This window comes from Podarcis gaigeae (genome assembly GCF_964106915.1).
Source record: "Podarcis gaigeae genome assembly, chromosome: 3".
NCBI lineage: Eukaryota > Metazoa > Chordata > Lepidosauria > Squamata > Lacertidae > Podarcis > Podarcis gaigeae.
Window position 1 is genome coordinate 42,007,602 of NC_139680.1, and position 24,493 is coordinate 42,032,094.

At 43.2% G+C, this 24,493-nt stretch overlaps 1 long non-coding RNA gene across 3 annotated transcripts; it reads left to right on the top strand.

The window, feature by feature from the left end:
* The first annotated feature begins 561 nt into the window (after nt 1–561).
* Nucleotides 562–23,792, top strand: LOC310840813. 3 transcript variants are annotated; one of them, XR_014562164.1, is made up of 5 exons: nt 562–659; nt 1,012–1,099; nt 12,189–12,294; nt 22,100–22,164; nt 23,614–23,792. It is a non-coding gene; the product is annotated as an uncharacterized lncRNA (long non-coding RNA). The 3 variants fall into 3 exon arrangements; XR_014562165.1 differs by lacking the exon at nt 22,100–22,164; XR_014562166.1 differs by lacking the exons at nt 12,189–12,294; nt 22,100–22,164; nt 23,614–23,792 and adding an exon at nt 1,281–1,693.
* The last annotated feature ends 701 nt before the right edge of the window (nt 23,793–24,493 follow it).

The following is a 24,493-nucleotide window of genomic DNA, read 5'->3' on the forward strand; positions in this document are numbered from 1 at the left end:
ATCTTTTCAAGGATTGCATTGAAGATGAAGTAAACCCACCTGTGCCTAAACAGATTATCCTCTCTCCTCTTCTTGTTGAATACAAAGTAAATACTCAGCATGGACTGCCTGTTTTTAACATGCAAGTCTTCAATATCCAGCTGGGAACTAATCTGTCATTGAAAAAAATTAACATTCTGTGATCTCAAAGCTAATGACTCTGGATTTCCCAAGAGAAAACGGAAGAGGACAGTGCAGGAGAGGCTGCTGGCATTTGACTGAAAGCAGAGGCATATGAGCAAGGAGGTTGGAAAGGATTCTTGGCAATGGGATGAAGGCAGTGATTAAAGAGAAGCTGAGTGGAAATGGCTGCATGAAGATTTAATTACCTGTGGCTAAGGTAAGCTGGATTTGAGCACCTTCCAAAAACATATTGTGCTTGAAAAATACCCTAAGTGGTTATCCCTGATTTATCCTCCAATATTAAAACAACCTAGCAAAATCTCAACATGGTCGTCAATCTGACCTCACTGAAGGTCGACATCTGCAACACTGTAGTCAACAGGAAGGGGAAGAATCCTAGACAGAACCTAAAATGTAGCATCCAATTTCACACATAAGCCTAAAACAAATGCAAACTTCATACCTCATGCCCTAAATAGTTCTGCTATTTTAGCAAGGTATGTATGTCTGTTTGTGATGAGGTTATGGTCAGGAGAAGGACAAGCAGAGCCACAATGTGCTGATTGTCCTGTGGTTTTTGACACAATCAACTATGGTATTATTCCGGATGGGCCATCCTTGTTGGAGACTAGAGGCACCATACTATATCACAGTGGTTCCACTTCTATCTGGATGGCCTAGAAGGTGATGCTAAGAGGCCTACAGCTCAGCTCTATAACATTAATGCAATGGGACCGTGTTATTTAACATCTACATGTAACTGCTGAGTGAGAGAAGTCAGTTGGAAATTTGGGGCAAAATGCCATCTGTATGTTAATGGCAACCAGTTCCGTTTCTCCTTTTCATCAGACTCCGATAAAATGATGGAGAGTGGGGAATCGGTGTGTAGAAGCTGTAATGGATGGGAAGAGGGCCATCAAATGGAAGTTGATTCTAGGTAAGTCAGATGCCCTGGTGATAGGTGGTTCACCTGGCCAGCAGAGGGTGTGTGGTAGCCATGCTGTTATGGATGAGGTTGCCTTGACGGCTCAGCTTTTGTAGCTTATGGCTGCTGTTGAATCCCACATAAGATGGAACCAAGCCATTTCCACAGCACACAATGTCTTTTATCTTCTTAGGCTGCTGCCTCTGGTTACATCCCTTCTCGCAGTAATAGTCTGGTCACTGTTATCCATGGGCTTGGAACTTTGAGGCTGGACTGCTGCAATACATTGGAGCTGCCTTTGAAGATTTCTTGGAAACATCAGTTGGTACACAGCGTAGGGTTAAGCTGGAACCAGTCACATTGAATGGATATCACCAGTTCTTAAACAGTTACACTAGTTCTAGTGTCTCTAGGCAAAATTTGAAGTGTTGGTCATTACCCATGAAGGTCCAAATGTCTTGGAACTCAGCTATTAGAAGGACCAACCTTTTCCACATGATCCTGCCTAAACCTTCCAGTGACCCACCCTCTAGCTCCCCACTCCCTCAGTACCTGAGCCTAAGCAGGTGCTGACTAAGGAGAAGGCCCTAAGGAGAGTTGTGGTGACTCAGAGATTGTCTTTCCTGGTGAAGCTTGCTTGGCAAAACACTCAATGTCTTTTCAGTGCCAGGCAGTTATTCTTACTTTTAAAAAAATCTACCCGGGGCAATACAGTGTGTTCTATAAAGGATTTTAGTGTTGCTTCTATGATGCTGCTGGATTTTATGCCTGCTGCTCCTGTCCATTTAATGCAGCTCTGATTTTAAGTGGTTTGTGCTGTGGGATTCTTTTGGGCAGAAGGGCAGCCTCTAACAAGGCAGATGGATGATCTCGATCAAATACATACGCAAACAAGGAAGCTGCTCTCCAAACACAAGAGCAAGAGTCTCACCAGCAGCTCAATCAGCAGCAGCCTGGAGGCCAGCATGGGAACACAGCTCTTTCTCAGCTCTGAGAAACTAGCAGTTTCCTATGTGGTTTTTTTGTGTGGTTCTGATTCTTTCCTACCAAGATTAGCAGCTCCCTGGTGATACTCAAGGGACTCTTTGCAGGGAATTCCATGTCCCCCTGCATCATTTTGCCCCATAGCACTATCCCATGCAAAGGAGCTGCTTCAGGTGACCCATGGACCAGAGATACACGAGCCCATACAAATATCAAGAACAGGGATCTAAAGAAGGAGATGCAGGTAGTTGACAACACACCAAGTTAAAGACTGAGGAAGTTTGCTTGTCCAGCTCAGTTGGGATGGCTTGATGAGGTGGGGCAGCCTGTTCACTTGCTTTCGAAAGGCTCCTCTGGGCTGCCATATTCAGAGGCAGGCTGTCTCTAAATCTTTCTGGAGGCATCTGTCTGGTCATTGTGGAGAGCAGGATGCTGGACTGGGGTGGCCACTTGATCTTCTCAGAGAAGGCTCTTCTTACATTAGGTGCATGACTATGTGCACCTCTGTTACTAAAAGAAGGCGTTGCATTGTTGAAATTCAGAAATCTAAGTTAGTCATGTGTCTTGACTTCAATAGGTTTGAGTAGAACTAGCACTGACTACCACCCATCCGGTCTATCAGTTCACTCCACTACAGGAGGATGTGGGGAACCAGACAGCTTCCTGCTATTCATCCCCCACTTTAATTTTTCTTTTCTTTTCTCTTTTTTAAAGAACGCTTACTAAATGAGTGGCTCCTGAGTAAGATATTTCACAGCCCCCAGAGAAATTAGAGACATTTATAAAATGTAGTAAAACCTTTAAAAGGTTCAGAAAACAATACAGAAATTTTCCATTCAAGAAGCGCTTGTGACACTTGAGCAACCAAATCCTACAAAGCAAGATGAAAGTGCTAGGAGTTATTCAAAATTAAATTATGATAATTACAATATATAAGCATGAAGCTGTTCGTGTTCATTCTCTCTCTCTCTCTCTCTCTCTCTCTCTCTCTCTCTCTCATACTTATCTTTTGTCTCATTTGGGGCAATGGCTGCTGTTCCTGGCTGGCTGATACACCTTTCTGATTTAGTGGAATTTAACAAAAGGATCCAGCTTGTGGCAGACACTGGTTTTTGAGAGCACGCTTTTGAGATTTGTTCAGAATCAAAGTACCCTTCAGTTCCAAGGCTTTTGAATAGCCTTTTGGAAGATGCACCCGTCGTTCGGTCCCAGCTCCTGCCCACCTAGCAGTTCGAAAGCACCCTTAAGTGCAAGTAGATAAATAGCGGGAAGGTAAATGGCGTTTCCGTGTGCTGTGCTGCTGCTGGCTCACCAGCTGCAGCTTCTTCATGCTGGCCACATGACCCAGAAGTGTCCTCAGATGGCGCTGGCTCACGGCCTCTAGAGCGAGATGAGCACACAACCCCAGAGTCGGACACAACTGGCCCATATGGGCAGGGGTACCTTTACCTTTACCTTTGGAAGATGCATAGGATAAAAACAAAGGAATCCCTCTTATTTTATAAGACTTTCTGGGGCTACTAGTTGCAATGGCTATATGTTACCTGCAATATCAGAGGAAGCATGCCTCTGAATGCTGGTTCTTGAGGACCGTGAGTGGGATAGTTGTACTGCTCTCAGGGCCTGCTTGCAAGTTTCCCAAAGGCATCTGGTTGGCCTCCATGAGAACAAGATGCTAGATGGGCTTTGGCATGGTCCAGCTGGGCTCTTCTTACTTCCTCCCATACATGATGAACATGAGCACAATCTAACAGAAAAGGCCCGTGCATACAGCAGTTGGAGTCGTACGGTACATTGTGGCGCTCCTTTGGTCTCCATTACTCTTGCATACTAAGGTGTGCATCTCCCATCTGGAGCCTCTGCTAGCTAGACTGGGGCCAGTGATTTTGATGCTAGAACACATCACATATACTAACAGGAAACTTGACTCATTTGAGTGTTAATCCTTATGTGATCAAAATGGCACTAACTCCGCCATAAGAGGGGAGGTCTAAACAGGCCTGAAGGAATACCCAGTGTTTGCGGAAGTACAAAAATCTTTAGAAAGCTAACTCTTAGAAGGAAAAGCCCCCCAACATCCCAATGAAAACTGAATGTGATCGGTAGGTATGCAATTCTGACTTCTTCTTTTTTTGAGGGGGAGAGAGAAATGGAATTCAGGATGAAAGGAAAGGAATGACACTCACATGCTAGCATTAAGGATTGGGGTTCAGTTGGTGAGTCCTACTAGCAAAAGTCCACACAAGGACTTCCACTATTGCAATGGGGTTTTCCCCCTCTCCGCCCCCTCACACCCCACAAAATGCCTCTTGGAAGGTGGGAGAACACCCAGAACAGTGTGCAAGGGGAGGAGGAGGGGGGGTAATTGTTTTATCTGTCAAGCTGCAGTGCTTGTGCTGAGGGACTAATTGCCACAGTGCTACACTGAATCCCTCCCTCTGTTGCAAGTCCCACTTGTTTTTCCCCTAATTCAGAGCACTGTAAAAGTGAAGAGCTAGAACAACAAATGTCTCACGGTCAAAGTAAGGCAGGCGAAAGAGAAGTGAGCAAAAATGGCCTGGAGTAGCTATGCACATACACATCTGCCAGCTTGCTGAAGAAAAGAAGGTACACAATCCCTCAATATAAGTCTTTGGATACATAATGGAGTTGCATTCATTTGGTAATTTTGTCATTTCCCACACACAGTAAGAAAGAAAGACAAACTACCTAAAATGAAAATGACTCACTCGTTCCCTTTTCTTCTCATTAGTTAATGACGCCATTATTAAGATGTCTCACACTTCGTCAAGCCAAGCAACATCATCTTCGGACCTCCCACCCAACCCCATTTCCCCCTTCACTAAAATAGATGTGAAATGCAAGGCAGAATCCCTGGTGAATTTCAGTCACACAATGTCGGGCTTGCTTGCGCCTTTCCCAGGACTCGCAAATGCCTGCGATGATGACACGAAGGAAATTGTGATGTTGCCCAAGTTCATAATGACCTGGTTTGGAATACAAATTTGTACACCTGGTAACGCTAGGCCATAGTAAAAATTGATCTACAGTGGACCCTCCAGACATGAATTAAATTCATTCTGGAGGTCTGTCCGCAACCCAACAAGTTTGTAGGCAGAGGCGTCGCTTCTGTACACTCGCACAGTGCGATTGAGCGCTTCTGCGCATGCACGCAGGGCAAAACCTGGAAGTATACTTCTGGGTTTGCCATGTTCGTAACCCGAAAGTTACGTATCCAGAACGGTACGTAACTAGAGGGTCTACTGTACTGTATTCTCATATGAGACCCTGCACGTTCACTGTTAGCATCCAGCAGACCAATCACTCAAGCCAGGTCTTTGTAGGCACATGGACTCAAGTTATTTGATTTTCATCCCTTCATGGTCCCTGAAACGTGCATCGATTGCTGTGATCCTCACTATCAAGACAGCTGCCTCCTATGCTCATGCTCAGAAGATCTTTAATGCTAGGCCCCCAAATTGATTGGTGTGAAGTATGTGGCCAGCCCACTTCATCAACCACCCTTTTGTTATGTCTAGTTTATTTTGGCCCATCTATTATTTTGACCATTTCTTGAAAAACATTTTTATGTTGCGGTGGTTCCTCCATCTTCATCTGAAACTGTCTTGTTCCCCAGCGTGTTTGCAGAAGTGGCTGCTTGAGTTTCCAAGGAGCTGCCTGTCGTGGCTTGTGCAATTTCAATTCCCAGGAAGCAGGTGGAAAGATACATGCATATGGCACCATCAGCATGTGTGTGCCAACATTACAAGCTAGGAGAGAACTTTTGGGAAATAGATTTTCCCCATCCCCGAAAGCGTGCTAAAAAAACCTCATGAATGGGTACATCTTTTTCCCAGGGACAGATTTCAATAAAGCAAGTGGCAGGCAGGAACACTTGTGGGAGTGAAAGTTTGATGAAATGACAGCACCATGGGAGATATATCCTGTTTCTTTTTCTACCACAATATGTACAAGAACCCAAAATCTTAATTTTTAGCAAAGCAAAACAAAAGTATCACAGACAGGTAACAAAATGGGTCGCAAGGTGTGGTCTGAGGCACTTAACGGAGCCACATTGCTGGAGAACCTAAGCAGACTTGGGCCTGGTCAGTGCCTGGATGAGACGCTGGCTGGGAATTCCATGACCGCCACCTTGAATTCCATAATGAAGATATCAAAATGCACAAAAGGTGGAGCAACCAGCCCAACTGCTCCAGTGAAACACACTGTACTAAGCAGTCCAGGGTGAGGGGTGCAGACTAAGCATCTCTATATGGAAGCATCGTTTGACAGGATTGGGCAAATCTATCCATTTCTGTGCCCCCCTTTTTCTAATCTTCAGTTCGCTTCTCCACATTTTGAGACGTGTTTTCATTTTTAAACAGAAGTCTTCATGCAAATTCAGCAGCATTTTAGTTCAGTACTTTTCTAATATACATCTTTCTATACAATTTTTGCCTAATATATACGTTTTTGAAAAACACACATTTCCCCCATATATTGTACATTTGTTCCTGTTGTTTTCTCCATTACATGCATTTTATGGACACCAGGGGTGGCCCGTCCCATTTCTTCCCCTGAGGTGAAACAGGAATGTGTTGTCTCCTGTTCCCTGCTGTGCCCTGCTCACCCCACTACTTCTGCTGTCATCATAATTCCCCCCCCCCCCGCCAAAACCTTGCAAGAGGAACCTTGGTGCTCATCTTCTCCACCCCAGGGGCAGGGAAGACAAGTGGCAATACCCACGTGTGGAACGCCCTGTGTGCTCATTGAAACTCAGCGACATGGCGGCATTCCAGTGGTGGTGGAAGGGCTGGGGCAAGCAGGGTGCTACCTCTTGCATTTCTGCCAGCTGAGGCAGCTGCTTCACTCTACCTAATGGGTGAGCCGGCTCTGGTGGATATTTTGCCCTAGTAGATGCATTTTTGTATGCATTACTTGGCTGGAGAACTGCACTGTAAAATTTGGAGAAATTTCAAAGGATGACTGCGTGTTGGTTTGCATATTGCTTTGGAAAGTGCAATTTAGGCAGGTTCCCTTATAAATGTGAACTGAATTGAATTTATCCCATCTCTACTTAGATGTATCCACCATTAGGGTTGTGTGCGCACACGGAGGTGGTAGTAGTGGAAGGATGGGGTTTGCTGGGCTCAGCAGATCTGCTCCCTCTCCTCTGTTCCCATCCTATGTAACATATAATTAGCACTGAGTGAGGTTTCCTAGGGAAGCCTCTTTTTCTTAGGGAAGCCTCTTTTTACTGAAGGATGCAAGAGATGATACTGCACTGAGTCTGGTGCTGCCTTCTCTCTGCTTCGATCTCACTTAGCATCTGGTCCACTTGGTCCAAATAGGGCACAACTCCACCAACCTCAGCCTGCCACCAACCCTGGTCTCCTTAGAATCACTATTGCCCCTTGTGCAACTCAGCCAGTAGGAGGATGGGCCAAAATTAGAATTAGTTGGCTCTGCTTGACATTGGTTCTGACTTCACCTACTGTCGGTTTCCCTGCCTCCCACCCTGCCAGTCCTAATGGGCTAATCATCACTGTGCTGGTGGGAGCCCCAGCAGCTAAATGCAGTGGAAAGAGGTTGAGTAGCCCCTAGCACAAATGCTAGTATTATTCTTATCCTTGGTGACAGTTAAGCTTTTGTACTACTGTTTGCTCTACCTGTTAGAATTCCTGCTCCGTGATTGCAGTCACGGGATTGTTGTCTATTACATGACGGTATATGTTTTGACTCCACAGAGTGGGAAGTGATGGAGACAGGATGTTTGTGTAACTGTGTTCCGTGAAGTGGGACCATTGTCCTTTGTTCTTTCTCTTTGCTGTCTGATACTAGAGAGAGAGGGAGCCATGTTGCAGTGCTCCGTGTGTGTTTATATGTAAATAAAGTAGATTAGCCAAAATGCTGAGTTGCTGAGGTCTGTTACGCATGATGCGCAACCTCTGCGGATCCCTATGTGTGCCGATGTCTGTTGGCATCGGTCACTGTCATGTTCAGGCTGAAGAAAGCTTTTGAAGCTCCCAAACTATCGACCAGGAGGGAGGGAACATGCCAGTCAGGCATGTGTCTCTGCCAGGGTCCTACTTGAGTGTAGGCTGAGCTCCTGACACTACCAACTATCAAGGTTCTCGTACTAACGTTATATTAGATGTCACCCCAAACATGCAAAGTTCTCCAGACTGGGTGGACAGGCAACATCTAGCCCTCTCAAGCTGTAGTTTTCAGCCAGTACCTTTTCTTCAATGTGTAGGGTATAATATATTGGATCCTCTCCCAACCCCAGGCTTCCACTGGGCAGCAGGTGGTGGGCTTGAAATGAGATTTAAATTTTGTGGACATTGTCCAAGGGCTTAAGCCTTGCCAATGCTTAAAGATCCAGTTATTTTAACACTCAGTGCCGCTTGTGTGCATAAATGGGTATTGTTTTGTAGCCTAAAATTCTTATTAATTCAACATTGCCAATTGCTTCTATTTTAATAAGTTCACTTTTTAATTTTTCCTCTAAAGCTTTTCTTTGATGTGCTTATCAACTTGCTATTTAAAGAAAATAATATTGGCATGTCACATCTGACAGAGCGTTCTGCGTATAGTTGAATATTTGTACTTTGTGGGTTTTATAAAAGTAATGTTATGTTATGTTCATGTCATGTTTCCCTGTCATGAACTTAATGTTTCACAGTCAGTCTTTTCTTTTCTTTTCTACATGTACCAAACACAACCAGAGGTTACAGTGTTAATTAGCAAAAGCTCATTTTTGGAATGTATCAAGTTTATAAACAAAGTGGATTATGCACAGTTGTCCTTTTCATTATTTAATGAAGGCAAACTCTTAAATATCTAAGTCTGTGCATCTGAAAATTTCAGTCTTCTCATGTGTTTGGTGTTTGTTCCCTATAAACCCAAAAGTCCTGCCATGTTTTTGCTGGGTAAGAGATCACAAATGCAGCTCTTTCTGGACACATCACCACAAAGGTACTGCTTGAAACAGCCAAGATTTCCTTTTGAAATTTCATAGTAAAAAACATTTGCAGCCGCCAGGACAGGATGTCATATCAAGCTGTCAACATATTTTTCTATATTTCAGCATGTTCAGTGCTTTTAACAATGTTCTGGTCAAACATATTATATATTTGTTGCTTCTAGCTGCATTGGTTGGTTGATGCTTCCCTGGCCCCTCAACCCAGCACAATATGTTCTGAACCCTGATAGCTATTAGAAATGAAAGAGCTGAAAATGCTGTTTATAAATTGTTCCAAGAGGTTGGCGCTAATACTCAGTGGTAGAAAAAATGCTTGTAAAATAGCAACAGCAATGCAGTGCAGTCACCAGCAGGAAACGGCATGAAATTAATGTGGTGTGATCAGAAATAAAGCTGTCTAAGGGAACTCTCTTTCACAGTTTTGGAACAGGAAGAACTCAGGCTCCACACCCACCTTACACAGGGCTGCTTTTGAGAACTGCTTTTCAGAAAACACAACTAGTGCAAAATACATAGGAACCATAACCAGGGCTAAATCTATTATTAGACAGAACAAGCAGATTTTGGATGTCATGAAATGACAGTGGATGATTAAAACCCAAATATGCATTACAGAAACAACATTTTCCTATAAATGCTCCGCTGTTTAAAATAGCATTTTCCTACATGTGACTGCTGTAAGAAAATTACATATATTCTACCACTTCTTAGCCACTTCCAGAAACATGTTCCCTGATACAGAGATCCACAAATGCAACAGATAGTTGGAATCTTTTGCAATGACAGCACGGTAGTCAACAGAAGGGAGTGATCATCCCTCAGTATTCTCAACAGGGGATCAGCACTACCGACGTGAACAGTTCCAAATATTTTTCCAGCAGTGCATGTGTAACTTTGATCCCAGGGCAACTGTGTATGTAGCTCCAGTTACTGGACATGGGATCTTCTCCCCACACCCACAACATGTTTGTGTATATTTCACCCAAGTATCCCCCACTTCTGAGTTTGAAGGCCTACAAACCCTTTGTCAGAGCTGCAAAATATGACAGACAAATCCGACAGCCTGACTTTTCTGGAATTCAATCAATCAATGTTTATTATGGCAAACAGCCAGCATATTAAACCAGAATTTATGCCTAATTCTCTACATAAGCATAATTTCTACATAATTCTCTATGTGGAATTCTTCAGGTTCAATGTAGGTGCTGGCAAGCTGGAATTACATCACTATTTGGAACCATCACTTTTTGGTTAATCTCCAAGCTTTATCTTGCAAAGGACTGCTTTTTTTGCTACATTATCACCCAAGAATGAGTAGTGGGAAGCAACATCTTCAGAGATATAACAAGGTCCACCAAGGGGAATCATCTTTCATCCAGCACACTAAAAAACAGGGCCTGATTTGGAGAATAGTGCTGGCTGTGAGGAGAAGTGGAGGCCACACCCAGAAGGCACAAGCCTATGAACAGGCATAGGCAAACTCAGCCCTCCAGAAGTTTTGGGACTACAACTCCCATCATCCCTAGCTAACAGGACCAGTGGTCAGGGATGATGGAAGTTGTAGTCCCAAAACATCTGGAGGGCCGAGGTTGCCTATGCCTGCCTATGAACCAAGGTAAGAGTCCTTACTCAGGTCTTGCCTACTGATGACTCTGGCCCCAGCAATTTTTGGCTCAAGCTCTGCCCACTGCCAGCAAGTGGCCCCCAACATATTACCCACAAGGAAATGTGTGATTATGTAGTGCTGCCTTCACACCAGTCCTTCACCCCATGGAGAAACAATCACTTTGTGGCTACTTCTTGCTGTCAAAAAAGATTGCTGGAAACTCATCCTGCACTCTTAAGCACACTTATCAGGAAGTGGGCTTCATCTACCCCAGTGAGACTTATTCACACATAAATGTGTTTAGGGTCAGAAGGTTCTGATAGGCATTACTTGCCTGGGGCTGCGTGTTGCAAAAGTTAACGATCTCTCTATATACAAGAGTCTCCCTTTGCATGTTTTCCAGCTGTCTTCGGTCATTAATTTTTCCTTTGGATTCCTTTGAGCCTATCCACCTCTGACCTTATCTTTGTTGCCATAAAATTATACTACGTTGGAAGGCCTGTACAACAATCCTGTGGCACCTCTAAATCCCATTACAATTTGAACCTGCCAGATTGACTGCCAATATCAGATACTCCACTCCTGCCTGCCCCGTAGCTCTGGGCCAGCTTCATGCACTGATGAAGCTTGGCTTTGATCTTGTAATATCTCAGCACTTCGCCAAAGGTCTTTATGAACCTCATTAATCGTGCCATCTCCTATAAATGGGCCCTTTGCTGCCTCCCCTCCGGCTGCTCCCAAAATACATATAACATTTCGGAAAGGTCTTCTCCGATATGTGTGAGAAAGCTGTCAAAGGTACTCCTGGAAGTGCTTGTGATGAAGGGGCAACCTTTTAGTTACCTTTTACAATGCATTTAAATATATGCACACGCCAACCTGCCTTGCTCTGAGGTAGGGTGTTGCCAGGTAACCACAGCAATCTCCATTCCTCATGAGAGAAACCATTTTATCACACTCCATTTACCTGGTCTAGAGTGCAGCAACCAGATTATTAAAGGGATGTGGCCCATGGGAGCACATTTCAGCTGTGCTCAGAGCACTTGGCTCCCAGTTAATACCCGAGCCCAATTCAGAGCTCAGCTTTTGATCTTTATAAAAGTTTAAAGCCATAAATGTTCTTGATTCAGACTGAAGGAGCAGCATGACCCATGTAAGAACGCAGGAAGTGCCCTCCTGGATCAGAGCAAAGGCCCATCTGCTCCACCATATTGTCTTCCACAGTGGTTCCGCCATAAGAAGAGCCTTGATGAATGGAAAAACTGGAGAAAAGGATACAAATTGCTTGTTGGCAGGGAGCGGCATATGGTGAGGTGCTGAAGCACATAATGTATTGGCTGCTGAGGAAGAGCCACAGCTTAGTGGTAGAGCAGCTGCTCAGAAGGTCCCCAATTCAATCCCCACATAGGGCTGGGAATGGGGCCTGCCTAAAACCTTCTGCCAGTCTGTGCTGATAGCACTGAGCTAGATAGAGCCACAGTACTGACTCAGCAGAAGACAGCTTTATCTATTCTTATGTTCCACAGGCCCTCAGAAAGCACACACGTCTCGCAGGAAAGCAGCGTGCAGGATAGGACAATAATGATGCCTGCTGAGCTTCCTGATTCTGTGTATCTTCAGGATCCGTGTACTGTAAGTGCTTTCTTTGTTTGCTTGGCAAACATTTTCTATATTTCGCCTCCCTCTCTGCCCCTTCCAGGCCCTTCATTGTTTGGAATGCCTCCACCCCATCAATTCCTCTTGTGTGTTTACCCTCAGGAGCTAGGCAGCTATCACCGAGTCAATTCCCTCTAATTTTATTTTGCTCTGTAGACTGAACCAGATGAACTACTGAAATGACATTTTTATAAAAAGTAATGGCACAAGAAACCTTCCGTGTTCAGGTGGATAATTAAATATAATTTCTTCCAAGGATTCCATTTGCAGTTCTTCATGTCTGCATTTTCCAAAATGGAGACATCAGGCTTTCAAATGCAGAACCGGCACACATTCATTTTTAAAAAATGAATTTCTAGCTTTGATCTCATTTTCTTTACCAAGTGAAGATGATGAGGAGAGTGTCAGTCAATTGTGCCAAGCATTCCAGGCAGTTGGAAAAACAAAACAAAAAACCTTTAGCTCACATTTTCCTTTAGCTCTGATTCAACGTCCAGATCCCAGATTTAGGGATCTGTATAGAGGGGTTTTGTTGGGTCTCTGGAGCAAGTCCACCTACACAAATCCCCTCATCCAAATCAATGATCCCTCTACACAAAGAAGACTGCATAATGGAGGTACATCAAACTGAAATAAACAGGGAAGTCCACCTGCACTGGATTTCTACATGCTTACCCACAGAGTATATAGGATGTTTGAGCAGGGAATTTTGTCTCCTTTCTAGTGAATGTAAGTCTCGAATAAAGCTGGAGAATGAAATAATTCTCTTCCAGTAAGGCAAAGCATTTCCCCTAATTTATATAGCCTTGGTTGGAGGAATTGACTGTTTTCCACTTAAATATAATCACTCAGTTCTTGTCTGTCACCGGGAGTCATATTACTGTAAAAATTGTTCTGGCACCAGCTAATGAAATAATGCAATTTTACTGCACTGGTGTAGACAGAAAACTGTCACTTTAGAACTGGCCAATAAAATTCGCATTGTTTTGGAAAATGGTCACGAGAACATTACAGAGAGTAAACAGATTTCCTGAAAACAACAATGGCTGTGTTTATTTGGCTTAGACTTGCATAGAATGGACTGTTAAGTTTTCTGTAGGTGGAATGTTGCAGCCTGACAGGATTCCTTCTCCCTGCCCCATGCATCTATCTGCTCTGCTCTTTATATTCAATTTCACTGGTAAATATCACCATCCAAAATGACGCCTTAGCAATCAACACACCACAAAACAGCTGATATGTATTTTTTTTCCTAAGAAAAGATAGTGTGTAACATTTGTCAGGCGTATCTCAAATTACAGTGATATGAAACTCAGACAAGCTCCCTCAGTCTTTATTGCGCCAAGGGTGAGATTAATTTGCTTTCCACTCTTACTCCTGATAAGGTTCTAACAATAAAACATCTCTTCTCTTGATGTAGCTGCTTATGCTTCTTTCTTTCCTTAAAGATTAGAGACCCTTCAGGATTAGGGACCACTTTCCTTTTCCCTTCCCTTTTAATAACAGCAGCAACAACAACAACAGCAATAATAATTATACCCCACCCATCCGACTGGGTTGCCCAGCCACTCAGGGCAGCTTCCAATGCATATAAAAACACAGTAAAATGCCAAAATGTCAAACATTAAAAACATTTTGAACAAATAAACAGATGAACTATACTTACTTGTTGTTTTTTTTAATCTACCAACTATAAACGTGTCAAACAAATACGTGTTTCCCCTGAAGTATGTCACAATTTTAATGATAGCAAACTAGAAATGATCCATAAATTACAATTCACCTCAGGACCAGATACAGAAGCCTAGAGCACTGCGTTTGGTTCCTAGGCCCAAGGTTCCCCAACCCTGCTGTAACATGTCAAAGAAGCAGAACACAAGATGAGGCTATGCAGATCAAAGCAGCCTTGGTTCCATGGTTTCCATAGGCAGGAAGCAGGCTGATCCACAACTTTACTTTCTCCCCTACACATGAATAGCTGCCATCTATTCCTGTGGGGAAATGTAAAGTGCTGCACTAGAGGAACTACACTAGTGGAGCCAAACCTGACCACCACCAACAGTGGGTGACCGAGAACCAAGATGCAGGAGATGGTGATGTTTTCCTGAAACATCTCCGCTCACCCTCCAAGACTCAAATTCTTGGGAAGATGGTCAGTAAAGAGCACTTCCTCCTCCCATGCCCCAAACATCTTCTTGGTTGGAGGACGACGCATACCCTGATGAGATGTGAAGACCTTGGTTGGTATTGATTGTAGGGGTACTGTGGAATAGTGGTAGGTTTGGGGAAACCACACTGTTTTCAGTGATAGATGAATAGATGGATGGGTGAGAAAGGAAGAGTACGCAGAGAAGTGGAATTGATGAAAGAATGGAGATTCCCCCTTGCTTCCATTCTCCCACCTGTCACACTTGAAGGACCTTCAGCTAGTCCGTAATCATTCAATCAGCTGAAACCTTAGAGTTAAGGATTTTAATGCATACATTAAGCTCGCTGATATGCAAGCTTCAAGTTTCCTCCGGGCTATATTTAGAGTCCAGGTTATGTTAGATTTGTTGATCATCAAATATTTATCCATTTTGAACTATAAAAAAATAAAATAAATTTCCCTCTCACCAGTTCTTTATTGCTCAAATGAGAAAAACATGTTTGATCATTTCCCTTTTACTACCATTTCGTAGGCTGTAAACACTGTGCCAGTGCAATCCATTCCCCACGTTTATGCACATTAAACTGATGACTCTTAACACAACTGTGCAATGAACATAAATTATCCAGACCCACCACCACACTGCGTGCTTACATATGTTTGCCCATATTCTGCTTACAACTCTATTTCTTTCTATGAATTAAATATATGTGAAATGCTTTCAAGTTCAAAATATATTCAGCATTTCAGTGTATACTGGGATCAAATCTTTACTGAATTTTAAGCAATACACAGTATATTGGAAAAGGACACCTTACAAACATTTCCATATATATATGGGGGAGAAAGCAGAATGGAAGAAACAGGAGGGAGCCATGGTTAGGAACAATCACATTTAATACAAATGACATCAGCAATAACAACTAGCCTTTGGGGAGAAGGCAATCAAGGTTATTCTCTTTGTTTCACTCAAATATCTTATAAACTACTGTAGTTTTATAGAGCTGGAAACAAAATGGAATTTGCCCAGGCAGGCTCATTTTGTGATCCCTTGAGAGCAGTGAAGTAACTGACACAGAACACCAGGTGTTGGGTGATAATTGGACCAAATCTTTATTGACTAGCAGCAGGTAAGCAGGGTTGGTGTGGCAATAGGACAAGGATCAGTTGCTCACTCCACTCAGCCCTCTGTTGGGTTGGAACTATCCATCCCTTTCCCTGGGAGTCGCCCAGTGTTGAACCCTGTTGTGGTGTAAACCAAGCATCTAGGGTCTTGCTGTGTGTCCAAGGTGGGAGATTCCAACAAGGCAGGGGCCCTAACCTGAGCTTAGGGCATGTGATGGCTAAGCCCCCTCCCAGGCCCCTTATGTGGGATCACTTTCCTACTTCTTCCCATTTCTGGTCACAGTTCTAATAAAATGAACCCAATGCCTAACACAAGGAAGCCAGATTTCACTGAGGGAAAGGTGAAAAGACCACCAAACAAGGACCAGTTGAGGATTATTGGGGGGAAATTTCTTGTTGACCCTGTCAAACAGCAACCCCAATAGCTCAGTGAGATGCTAACCTGAAGGTGGGTGGGAAGCTCGTGGGGGAAAATGGCTCCAAGGACTTGTGGGTGAGGCCTGTAAAGTCCTTGGTCATTTCTCCATCGAGTGAGATCCCATGGGATGATTGTAGTCTTGTGAGATCTCATGAGAGTCACCAAGGAGATGCAACTCAGTCTCCCCATTGCTTTCCAGGACCAAAGACAGTTATTGCATCCAATAACTTTGTCAGTTAGCATTAGCAAGTCTTTGAACTTTAGGCATAACCTTGGACATGATTCAGTGCAAGTTAAAAGTGTGTAACTCCTACAGCTTTCAAATGGGTATAATTAAGTATGTATTTAGCTCTTTTCTTGGGCTCAATGAGATCTAAAAGTGCTTCACTTTGGTTGAATCATTATCTAATTCTTATTCTTCTTTGGTATTCCCCTCCCCCATTCTTTTTTTTATTTTTATAAATTGATCATTGCAAGGAAGAATATTTGTGAAACCAGAAAGACATTATTAACTATTACAAGGGTGTTATCATTGGCCAGCAACCTGATAAGTAACAAAAAGTAATAATGAGATTACATTACAAATATAGTTTTCACTCAGACCTAATAACAGCATAGTTGACACTGAGGTTCAGACCTAGCAACCAAATTTCCTTATTGACAAGACACAAAGAGCTATATTATATGTTTGCATAAGCAAAGGTCACTTCTGAAGTAAGATTATGTAATATGTCACTGATAAAAATAGCTTTTACATTTGTATTTTAAATAAAAAATAACACATACCCGGGCAAGTGTTCCAGGAAAAAGGGACATCCTAGCTTTTTGCATGAGAGCACGGTGGTCATTATCTCCCCCCAAAAAGCACTTTTGGGGGGCCGCTATCTTGCATGACATCCCAAAATGTGTGTTTTTGAGCACTGCTCGAGCACAACCCCAAGAAAGTGTGTCTTTTGGGCTCCATGATCTCACACAGGAGCATGGGTAGGAAGACCTGTATCCCAATTTTGGGGCTCATTATTTTGGTAGTTAAAACCAACGTTCTTTGTGTAGGGAATCTGAATTTGCTTCAGGTTTGTTTGTTTGTTTTTCCTTCAGCTGAGTGACACAACATGAAATTAGATTATTACTAACTGGCACATGTGTGTATGGAAAGTAATTGGCATAGGAGATATTTTAAATTGACCTTTTGTGCAATAAACCGTCATGGTGGTGTTGTTTTTTAAAAAGATATAACTTTTATTATGATGCGTCTGCTGCTTTTTCTTTTCCTAACATGAACCTGGAGATTCTAGCTTACAGCAGAATCCTCTGCTGTTTATTTGGAAGAAAGTCCCATTGTGCTCAGTATGGTTTAGTCTCAGCTACCTGTTGATAAGATAGGGATGGAGGTATCTGTCAATTTCAGCTTCTCATTTTTTCAATCTTAAGTTCATGTTCTCCACATTTCCACCTCAGTTTGTCAATTTCAGGGTAAGGTTCACTGGACATCTCAACTGATGTGCTGTTTCAGAACGCAGGAAGCTTCCTTATGTTGAATCAGACTGTTGGTCCACCAAACTACACTGAGGGTTTCAGACTGGGATCTCTTTCAACCTTGCTTGAGATGTGGAGGATGGAACACATAACCTTGTGCATAGAGAGCATGTCCTCCATTACTGAGCCATGATGCCCCCACTTATTTTCTTACCTTTTCTGGGTTTTTTCAAATAAATAATTAGACCCTCTGTTCTGTCTACCTTTAAGCTGCAGAAGCAGGTATCTCAAAGAAGCACAGGAAAATCTGCTGTGGCATAAATCTAGTGCTCTAAATCCCCAGGTAAAGTTGCTTTAATGGTTAGGCTGGCCTTGGATTATGCCTCTCCTCCAAATATGCTCCAGGATGCTGTGTTAGTCACAAACTCCAATAATTACAAAGGAGAAGGCTAGCCTCAAGATGAAATAATCATAGTAGATACCAGGGGTTGTTTTGTGGGTTTTTTGCTTTCTTTTGTAGAAAATGACAGAGAACAGCCATTTCAAAGCTATCATTATACAGCCGAATATAAGGAACAATCACAAACCCCTCCTGGAATTACATTCAGTTGTGTGCCAAGTCATTAATTCCAATCTGGAGAACTTATCTATAACTGCACTGTTATTGCACATTGTCGGACTCCATTGTTCAGCTGGCTTTTGCAAAGCTGGTTTTGATGTTTTCCCTCCCCACCCCACCTCAAACACTTTTATAAAGGGAAATTGCTGCCTACTGGTATTTGAATTGGGAATGGGCAGCATTTTTTTCTTCCTTTAAGAGAACCACATGCAGGAATAAAAATTAATATTGGGGAGAGGTGCCTCATACATAGTTCTGCTTGACTGGAGAAACATAGTTAGATTTCCTCTTAGACAAGCAGGATCTGTAACGTAACCAAACCCCTGATCCTGTTCAGGGCTTCAGCCCTCTCAAATGGGACTCTGGCATGTGGGAAAAGAGAAAGTTTCCCTACCAAAAGTTGCAGGATTCCAACCAGTCCAATTCATTCCCCCTCCCTGCAACAGGGAGGGCTCACCCACACTTCTGCTTGTCTCATACCTTAAAAGCACAGATACAAGCTGTTTTACCTTTGCCCTCCAATTTCCCCCTCTGTCATGAAATGCTTAGCTAAAGTGTGGGGTTGTGTCCAACACTGCCTTTGCCTTAAGGCGGGGTTTCCCAAACTTGGTTCTCCAGCTGTTTTTGGACAACAACTCCCATCATCCCTAGCTAGCAGGATCAGTGATCGGGGAACTGTAGTCCAAAAACAGCTAGAGAACCAAGTTTGGGAGCCCCTGCCTTAGGGCACGGCTGAGCAACCTGTGGTCTTCCATATGTTGTTGGACTCTCATCAGCCACATGGCCAGTAGGTAAGGGGTGACAAAATGTGCAGTCCAGAAACATCTGGAGGGCAGTAAGTTCTCCAGGCTTGCCTTAGGGCAGCCTTTCTCAACCTGTGGGTCCCCAGATGTTGTTGAACTACAACTCCCATCACCCCTGGCTAGCAAGGCCAGAGCTCAGGGATGATGGGAGTTGTAGTCCAACAACGTCTGGGGACCCATAGGCTGAGAACCTCTGCCTTAGGGGAACGCACTTCCACTTGGGTAAGTCGGGGCACCTGTTTTTCACTGATCCTTCCTACTTTGCCCACCCCAAACTCCTGAGAACATTAGAACTCTCTGCAACAGAATGGGTGATGGTGCAACAGACTGCAGCAGAAGGGGGCGGGGGGCAGAATCAGAAAAAAATGGATGAAACAGTTTTCACTAAGGCAAAGCCACCACCATTGTATACACCGACCCATTGTTGTGAGGCAATATCTTCACAGTATTAAAGATAAAGGGACCCCTGACCATTAGGTCCAGTCGTGGCCGACTCTGGGGTTGCGGTGCTCATCTCGCTTTATTGGCTGAGGGAGCCGGCGTACAGCTTCTGGGTCATGTGGCCAGCATGACTAAGCTGCTTCTGGCGAACCACAGCAGCACGCCGTTTACCTTCCCGCCGGAGTGGTACCTATTTATCTACTTTTACTTTGATGTGCTTTCGAACTGCTAGGTTGGCAGGAGCAGGGACCGAGCAATGGGAGCTCACCCCTTCGGGGGGATTTGAACTGACAACCTTCTGATCTGCAAGTCCTAGGCTCTGTGGTTTAACCCACAGCGCCACCCGCATCCCAGATCTTCACAGTATTAGGACATCCAATTTTATAACTGAAATCTTACTCTCTCTTTTTAAAAAAAAAAACAAAAAACACCACCCGACTCAATACATCTATTAATGTACATTATTCTGAGTCTCAGCAGGGCTCCGAGGCTCTGTCGAATGTTTCAGAAGCAAATTGAATTTCAATTCCCAACATTCCGAGGCTAGCTGTTCTACCAGCCAGACAAGGTTGGTGAAAGGGGGATGTGATCTGATTCGAATGCAGTGAAAGAGACAGCTTTGTTAGTGGCTCATTGCACCTGTGTGACTGGCAAGATGTCATGTGTGAGCACAAGTCTCCATAGTCTGTCAAGCACCAGAAATCAGACTAAACACAGTGCTTTGTACAGTGAAGGAGTTGGGGGAGGAGACATTCTCTTGCTTATCCTCGGGTGGGAAGGATAACGGTGCCATTTTTGAAGCAAGCAGAATTTTTTTGTATAAGCAACAGAAGACTGAAAGTTTATATGTAAATAGTTACAGTCACGCTTGGAATCTAGAAAAACATTACATGTGTGGATTTCATGGACACCAAAAACCAAAGTATTCCTGGTGAGAAATAAATAGGGGCCCATCCACACAAATGCCCACTTCTGCTTTCCGTTTCAGCACCCTAGCTTAGGTGGGAATAGTCACTTTGCTGAGGCCATTATTAAACAATTGAGTGTTGGAAACCCTGGCCAATCTGATGCAAATAACCCAAGGGTCTAATAGTAGATCCCAGTCTTCATTCTGCCCACCAATAGCACAGGGGTGGGAAGCCGTTTTCAGCATGAAGGCTGCATTCCCTCAACAGCAACTTTCTGGGGACGACGTACCAGGGGCAAGTGTGGCTAGAGGCAAGAATTCGGTGCAGCTCTTGCTTTTGTATGATTGGCTAGTGAATCCTAGTGAAGGGTGCAGTCTGGAAAGGGATTTGGGCTCTGAGGAGACTCCCGAAGGCCGACTAGATAGGCCTGAAAGGCCACATTTGGTCCTTAGGCCTGAGGTTCTGCCCTCCTGCCTTAGCGAAAACATACATGCTCTCCAGCATATGATGGGCATATCCTGAGTTCATGAAAAGTAACAATTAGATTGCTACAGTCATGCTGGAAGCGATAAGGAGAGAAAATGTTTAAAGTAAATAAGAAGTATTCAGTGAAAGATACGTTGTGTTAGTGCAAGACAATTCATCACACACCAGATGCTCTGCATTTAAAATTCCAGCAATTAAAGAAGTAATGTAGCTCCAGTGCATCTCAGAACTAATGAGTACTCTTCCAATAACTGATGCTACACCTAGAATTTGCATGACAATTAACGAAATTATGGTGCACATGCTTTGGTTTTAATGAGTGGAATGTGCATACCTTATATTAGCTAAGAAATATAAGCATATTGGTCTAAATAAAACAAACTTTGTACAGGTTTTTTTTTTTTAAATCATAAGCTGAGTATGTCATTCCAAAACACAGCTCCCTTTTTTCTAGTACTAGATTGTCAGCATGGGGAAGAGATTGGTACATAATTCTCAGACAAAATACTGGGGCAACCCAGTCAGATGGGCAGGGTACTACTACAACTACTACTGATGATGATGATGATGATGATGATGATGATGATGATGATGATATGCTCGCTGGGTAGGTGTCCCAGAGGTGATAGGATAAAACAGATCTCCCTCTCCAAGGGCAGAGAGGTCCTTATCGGTCCTTGCACCCTGCCATGGTGGAAACATTCACAGTCCTCATCTGACAAGCTTTGGAACCCCAACATTGGTAGAAGTTGCAAGCTGGGGCATGTTAGGGTGGATCGGGGAAAGGCTTGGGTCTCACAAGATCTTGCCAGAAGTAGGAAGCCACCACAGGCACATCTCACTTCTTCAGTGGCAGAGGTGGGGGACAGGATGACAGGATGATGTGGTGTTATACCTCAGATTCTGCCACCTAAGGCAGCTGCCAGAGTTTGCAACATGGCCAGGCCAGCCCTGGATCAGAGGTAGTTATTGGCTTTTTCATTGGGTTTTCTGGGCCTCTTTCTTACGTGATGCCCCACCCTCTCACAGCCACAGATTGTCCTGTTCCATCCAATCTGACCTGTAGCAATCTGTGGCTGTCTGGACCTTATTGGTCCAATGCCTGGTTCCCTATGAAGATGCCTAGCTTTGCTCAGGCCTCAGACAAATCCAGTGCACAACTTTCACGTTTACAGACCTTACATCCTTTAGCATTGAAAATGCAAGAAGGCAGGATTTAAAACTTCAGTTTAATAATATACATAGATGATATATTTAATGTGAAATAAGTGGTCACGACCTAGCCAAAGGGGAACTTTTTAAAGTTGCATCGAAGTCAACAGCAGAATTAAGCAACTGCCTAATTTTCTTCCACAGAACTCAATGGAACTTTAAAAGTGCTTTAACTTTGGCTGAATTCTGACTCATACATTTATGTTAATGTGAGTACATAAATTAATCCCATAAATAAGGTTCCTGTAAAATTAGAAGCCTAAAGGCATTTGTCCCTATTTTAATAAATTATCGTATTTTTTGCTCTATAACACGCACCCGACCATAACACGCACATAGTTTTTAGAGGAGGAAAATCCGTAGGCATGCCACCCGTAGGCATTCCCTCCATAACATGCACAGACATTTCCCCTTACTTTCTAGGAGGAAAAAAGTGAGTGTTATGGTGCAAAAAATTCGGTATTTTGCTCCTGCTACTATTGGCAGAGAAACCAGAGGTGGGAAGTTGAGAACACTGGAAAGAAAAAAAGAAAGAAAGAAAGAAAGAAAGAAAGAAAGAAAGAAAGAAAGAAAGAAAGAAAGAAAGAAAGAAAGAAATGAGATGAGATGAAATCTCAAGGGTGCACAAGAATGCAAAATATCCTTAGCACTACATGTTTCAAAATATACTTCTTCTTTGGAGCACAACTAATAAGAACAAACAAGTTATGTAATATAATACTACTAAAGCAATTATACAATATAACAGGAAGGGTGAGATTTATATCACTGAAATATCATTAGCAAAAGGAAAAGAGCAAGAAGTATTTTTTTCTTTAAAAAACCCCCCTCAACAACTGCACTGCTGTTATTAAGTTATTTGATACTGATATTGGTGGAAATATTTGTAAGCTCCTCACACTGAAAGGTGGGGATATAAATTTTTTAACTAAAAGTGCAAGTACTCCAGGAGTTCACATCTGGGAGAAATTAACCCCTTCCATCTTACCAACCCTGATCGCAGTAATATATTTGAAGAGTTGAGTATGATTATAGCCTGTATGGATGGTGGTCATCTTTAGTAGGATGGGGTAGGATTTGTCCTTTTTATGTTATTGCAAGACGAGCATGTTCAGCTAATTTATCTTTTTTTTAAAATGTATTTTAAATTCTATATGTATTATGTATTATTATTTTTGCAAGTCGCTTAGGGACACTTTTGTAAAGGTAAAGGTACCCCTGCCCGTACAGGCCAGTCGTGTCCGACTCTAGGGTTGTGCGCTCATCTCACTCAAGAGGCCGGGAGCCGATGCCATCCGAAGACACTTCCGGGTCACGTGGCCAGCGTGACGAAGCTGCTCTGGCGAGCCTGCACCAGCACAGCGCATGGAAACGCCGTTTACCTTCCCGCTATAAAGCAGTACCTATTTATCTACTTGCACTTAAGGGTGCTTTCGAACTGCTAGGTGGGCAGGAGCTGGGACCGAAAGACAGGAGCTCACCCCGCCGTGGGGATTCGAACCGCCGACCATACGATCAGCAAGTCCTAGGCACTGAGGTTTTACCCACAGCGCCACCCGCGTCTCAGGGACACTTTTGTAGTAGGTGACAAATAAATGTAATAATAAAGAAGTATTTTATTCATTTATTAAATTTCTGTCCCACTCTTCCTTCCAAAGGAGCCCAGACTTGCATCCTTGGAATGCCTTGGACCTTATGCAACCACAGAATCATAGATTTGTAGAATTGGATTGGACCTATTTGGAGAGCTGCCCTGCCAAAATCTGGTTTAAAGATGAAGAATTGTAAGAAGGGAAAGCTGCAGAAGCCTTGAAGTTGCCCGTAAACAATGAGGACACGGGGCCAGCCTTTTGCTATATGGCGTGATATACTGTATATCCATATAAATTATAGTGATTTTTAAAAAATACATCTATTCATATAAATCAGTATTTTTTTGTCTTTTTTTGGGGGGGGTGATATCTAAGTGAAAAAGCATCCTGGTACTGATCCTGATTTAGGTCGTTGCTGCAGGCGGAAGATTTTCAGAACAGCCGTAGACCAGACAACAAATTGGCACAAAAACAATGAAAATGTTTTCCAGAAAGAGTCGTGCATAATTGTATGCTTTAAAAAAAAACAAAAAACTTAGCAGGTAAGTTTTGTGGTTTTTAAAACACATGCTTGGACACACACACACACAAATGCTCATTAAGCTGCTTTTGTGAATTAGAAATCAAAGTTCATTGTTCTCACGGTTGGTTATATGGTGGATTTCCACCCCCGCACTCAAGGTGGTTGTTTTGTAAGCAACTCTTCACCCACCACTGCCATCTTTTGGCAGCCCGATAAATGAAAGCTGTCTCTGAGAGCCATTAAGTCTCCCACATTATTACAGAGCAGCATTTAAACTAATTAAGCCACTCAGCTTGAAGTGCCTAGTGGGAAAAGCCAGCCAACATTCCCTCAGTACCTGGAATCCCCAAGCCTGAATTAAAGGTTTTGTTGCAGAGTCTACCAATAGAGGACAATACAAGTCTTCCCTACTGTTTAATAACG